This window comes from Halyomorpha halys, unplaced genomic scaffold (genome assembly GCF_000696795.3).
Source record: "Halyomorpha halys isolate HHAL.00 unplaced genomic scaffold, Hhal_1.1 Scaffold1094.1, whole genome shotgun sequence".
Taxonomy (NCBI): Eukaryota; Metazoa; Arthropoda; class Insecta; order Hemiptera; family Pentatomidae; genus Halyomorpha; species Halyomorpha halys.
This window is the reverse complement of record NW_027109932.1, coordinates 101,938-107,108: the sequence shown is the minus strand read 5'-3', so window position 1 is coordinate 107,108 and position 5,171 is coordinate 101,938.

Here is a 5,171-nt window from a genome sequence, read left to right as displayed (position 1 = left end):
AGTATCTTTCTAGTAAGCGTGCAGTTTAATTCTGTTCCCTCTTTCTCTTTTTCTTCAAGCTTTTCAGTCTAAGTGCTCGTAAGTGGTGCCGAAACCCGGGATACTGATTGAATACTTTTCACTGAAAGAAGATTTTTTTTTCTCTTCTTCTAAATCTTAATTATTTTTTAATCAAAATCTTTTTTTATAAAAACTTCACCGATTGAACATATTTTTTTTTAACTGTTCTCTCATCCGTGATTTTTTTTTCTTTCACCTCGCTCATCTTTTATTTTACTTCACCTAAATTGACATTTTTTTTTTTCTGACCAAGATGGTTAATAGTGATAATCAGCCACTACAACAGCCCGCATTGAGGCAGCCAGTGCTACAGATCCCGGTGGCGCAACCGGCTCCTGGAGTTCCAACGTTCGCGGTTCCAACGCTACCCCCGCTACCAGAGACCATTCTAGCGGCTGCTCACGCCAATATGTTGGCTAAAATGAGAGTGAGAGCAGCAACCTCTCAGGATATTAGAAAAGCTATCTCAGACTTGAAGCGGTTCTCAGGCGAAATTGGTGAGTTAAATCACTTTACTAAAGGTGGAGATCGCATCATGGAGAGGTTGGCAGCCAAGGTCTCAGAGGAGTTGCTGGATAAAAACGACGCGATTTACCTCAAGGCAGCACTCGGATGCCGGATCCAGCGAAGTGTTTGGAACCAAATTCAGGCAGACGAGGAAACAGCATGGCCAGTAGTGAAGGAAAGATTAAATAAGGCCTATGGAGGAGGCAGATGGTCCCCAGAGGAAGACATTTTCTACATGCTGCGGGAGAGGAGAAAGAACGGGCAGTCTAACGGACAGTACGTAGCCACGCTGTTAGGACAGTTAAATCTGACCACTGAAAAGATGAGAGAGGCTCTTGGAGCGGATGTTGTCAGTTGGAAGATGAATTTTACTGATTCCATAATGAAGGTGCAACTGGCTAAAGAGACGAATAAAAGGGAAGGTTTACCACGGGACCGCACTTTCGTGGAATGTGCTTAAGATATGATCGACGCGAGAGATGAGGATGCAAGGATGCATGTCGATGATGGAGAATGGAACAGAGTACCGATGGCCCAATGCCCTCGCACTAGGTGCTTTGAGTGCGTCAATGAAGGCACGATGATCAATGATAGCACGACAGTGCCCTTACATCTACAGAAGGGAAGAGACGGGACCAGGGGAACCAATGGAAATAAACTTCCAGCGGATACGGCGGAAAAGACGTGAGGACTATAGACCTAGTGAGTCTTCTAGTGAAACCTCAGAAGCATCAGAAGCCTCAGTAACAGAGGTGGAAGGAAGAGGAAGACGGAGCAATAAGCCGCCAAGCAGTAGATGGCGCCGAGTAAGTGAGGGAAGGAGATCAAGGCAAGAGAGTTGAGGTGGGTGCCAGGAGAGGGGCGACCGCACATTAGAGGTTTTCAATATCAAAGGAGAGATCAGCGGTCTGCCTATCATCAAGGTGAGCGGTGTGAGATGCCTCGTGGACACGGGGAGCTCCCACACCATCCTGTGCCCGGAGGCGCTGAGGAAGCTGAGCGGCGGTGAGAGGAAAGATGGATATTCAGGTATGTCATTGTCAATTAATCAACCTGGGTGGGACCTGTAGAGTAGAAGGGGAGGCGGACATTGATTTACGGGAATGAGGGATCGAAGAAGAGGTATTGAGGGTTCATATCGTGGAGAAAATGTCCCGTGAATATCAGGCTATAATAGGTTGCGATCTACTAGGGAAGGCAAGTGCGGAGATTAGGAATCACAAGGGCCTGTGGAGGATTCGGTTGGGGAAGAGGAGGTATCGGTGTCGCGAGCTTCGAATGGGGGAAATCAAACGGATAGGTGCGTTCCAGAGAGGGGGGGGGGAATTGGAGACAGGAAATAAAGGACAAATACGTAGATATTTTCTTCATGGAGGGAGAGTTACTGGGGGCGACCGGACAAACAATGCACCAAATCCCCCTGAAACAAGATAAAATTACTTACAAGAGAGGAGGTATCCACATGCGCTTAGACAGCATATTCGGGAAGAGCTAGATAATCTAAAAGAACAGGGTATCATCGTAGATAGTACCTCCCTATACAACAGCCCCGTATGGGCAGTGCGAAAGAAAGGCACACCGGGAGACAAGGGTGAAAAATATAGGGTAGTAATTGATTACCGGGGCCTTAATGAGAACACGGTAGACGAGAGATTCCAAATAGCGCGACTAGAAGATATCTTAGATAGACTGGGTGGGGCAACGATCATTAGTACTTTAGATCTGAAGGCCGGCTACCACCAAATCAAGATGCACCCGTAAGATCAGCACAAGACAGCTTTTACATTCGAAAGTGGGCATTACGAATTTACGAGGAGTGTCCGAAGATTGAAGATTCAGTCCGAAAACTGAATAATGCCCCAATTACGTTCCAACGATTGATGGACGAATTCTTACGGGGAATCGACGAGTCCGTGTGCCAGGTATACTTGGACGACCTGCTCGTTTTTAGCGAAACGGAGGAACAACATGTGTCCCACTTGCATAAGGTGTTCGAACAGGTCGATCCGGAAATTTGGGTTAAAGTTATCGAGCGAAAAAAAATCAATATTGGGGAGAACCCAGATATTTTTTTTAGGACACACAATATCGGAACAGGGAGTCGGGCTAAACGCAAATAAGGTAGAAACGATCAGGAAAATGGTGATTCCAACGGATGTTAAGGGAATCAGGAGATTGTTGGGCGCTCTGAATTACTCTAGACGTTTCATACCGGCGATGGCCAGGTATCTGGTACCCATCAACAACCTTCTGAAAAAGGGAAATAGGGTGCAAGTGATGCCCGATATGGTGGAAAACTTAGAAATTTAAAAATAGAAAATTAGAAAATGCATGGAGGCGCTTCAGAAGGAACCGGTGTTGGTATTTCCGGACTTTGAACGTACATTTATCATCACTACGGAAGAAAGTGAGTACGCGTTGGGGGCGGTACTGTCGCAGGATTGCGAGGGAGGAGAGCGACCGGTGGTGTACGCTAGCAGGCGGTTAACAGATGCTGAGACAAGATACAGCGCACATGAGCTAGAACTGTTAGGTATTGTGTGGGCGGTAGAACATTTTCACCCCTATGTTTTCGAGAGGAAATTCCGGTATAATACATACAGATCACAGACCACTTCAATGGGTTGAGAAGCTTAAATAGTCCTCAGCTAGGGTCAGCAGAACTGCTCAACCAGTACAACATCGTAATCCAGAACAAACCAGGAAAAGAAAATGTAGTCGCTGACTGGTTATCCCGCACGATCATCGTAAATGCAATAGACGAGGAACAACCATAGACGTGAGGAGAGGTGACAGTTTTTGCGAGAGTGGACGCCAGGGGAAGAAGAAACGCAAAGCACGACGGGTAACGACCATGAGCCATCATCCGAGAACGAAAGGTCCACTGAAGACCAACGGGGATGGAAGAGCTAGAGGAGATGGTGAACGATAAATCACACCAAATAATTTGGAAGACAAGAACTTACGGATCAATGAAGATGAAGTTAGTAATGATGAGATATGCCGAGCCCTGAAAGTTGTATCCCAACCGGGGCGTACATACCATCTATACGTCGGGAATGGAGTGGTTTGGGAGAAGATAAAACGCCTCTGGAGATTGGAGAAAATCGGAATAGATCGAAACTTCGTTCGTTATACCCTAATAATGGTGGAAACCGTTCAGGACAGAGATCAACAGAGGGGGGTCACCTTGGCATACCACCAGGGGAAGACGAATCACCGAGGCTTGAATGAGACCTACCAAGCTCTGCGACAGAAATATTTCTAGTGGAAAATGCGGAAAACGATTCAGGAGATAATTGGGAACTGTGAGGTGTGCCTCAGCACCAAATACGATCGAAACCCACCCAAGGCGACACAAGAGGAGACACCGACGGCGAACACACCGTCAGTAGAATTACAAATCGACACTTTCTCCTGGAGGGGCTACAAGTGGGTTACAGTGATTGACCTGTTTAGCAAAGTGGCCATGGCACATCAGATTCGAGAAAGATCGGCCGAGGCGGTATTGGGAGCGCTGCGTTAATAGTTCCAGTTCTATGGAGTGCCGGAAAGGATATCGTCTGATGCGGGTAGGGAGTTCGATAACGCCAATGTCAGAGAAGAAATGAAGACTTTGGAGGTAAGGTGGCATCTAATCACCCCAGGAAACCCTAAGAGAAGGGGGGTATAGACAGGCTCCACGGTACGTTAAGCGATCACTTGCGGGTGTACCAGCTAGATAAGGGCCTGGAACCTGACGAGGCCATGATAAGAGCTATAGCAGCCTATAACCACTCCGTGCATACGGTAACGGGATTCGCTCCATTCGAAATTCTGTTCGGACTGAGAGGGCGTAAACGCGATTATAGAAACACGGTGATCGACGGAGAGGAGATCATCGGTAACTGGATGGCACTGAGAAAAACGTGGGACATGGTGAGAGATAGAATCGAAAAGGAGAGAGCCAAACGCGCTGTGCGACATAACGAGGGTGTACGTGACATTGTAGGAAAAATTGGTATAGGGATAGCGGTTTACCGTAGAGTGAGCACTAACAGGGGTAAGGAGCCGAAAAGGTATGAGGGGCCATTCAGGGTGATTACAATTTGAGAGCATAATATAGTAACAATAGAGAGTATTAAAGAACCAAAAAAACGAAGGACGGTCCACATAGAACAAGTAAGTTTCCCATAATGAATAATCAATAGGATCTGTAGTTTTCTCATCTATGTAAAAGTTTTTTTTTGCATACAAAAGTTTTATCGTAAGTGTTTCTCTAAGTTTTATAGTGAGAAGAACGGAGTGACAAGTTTTATTAGTTTTAGATAGTTCAAGTGTTAATTTTAGTTGATGAAAAGTGTATTTTTTTAGTTTTCGTTTTTGTGTATAGGTTAGTTTGTCTTTAGTTTTTTTTTTGTTTTGTTGTGGTTATCTTTTTGGAGTTTATGAGGCATGGTCATAAACTGGAAGGAGGGAGTTATGGTTGGATAAGGCCTGAATACAACACTAATCCTAGCTCCTCATGTAAATAAACCTCAATAATGTCTAAAGCATCACAGAGATAATAAACCAGTATCTTTCTAGTAAGCGTGCAGTTTAATTATGTTCCCTCTTTCTCTTTT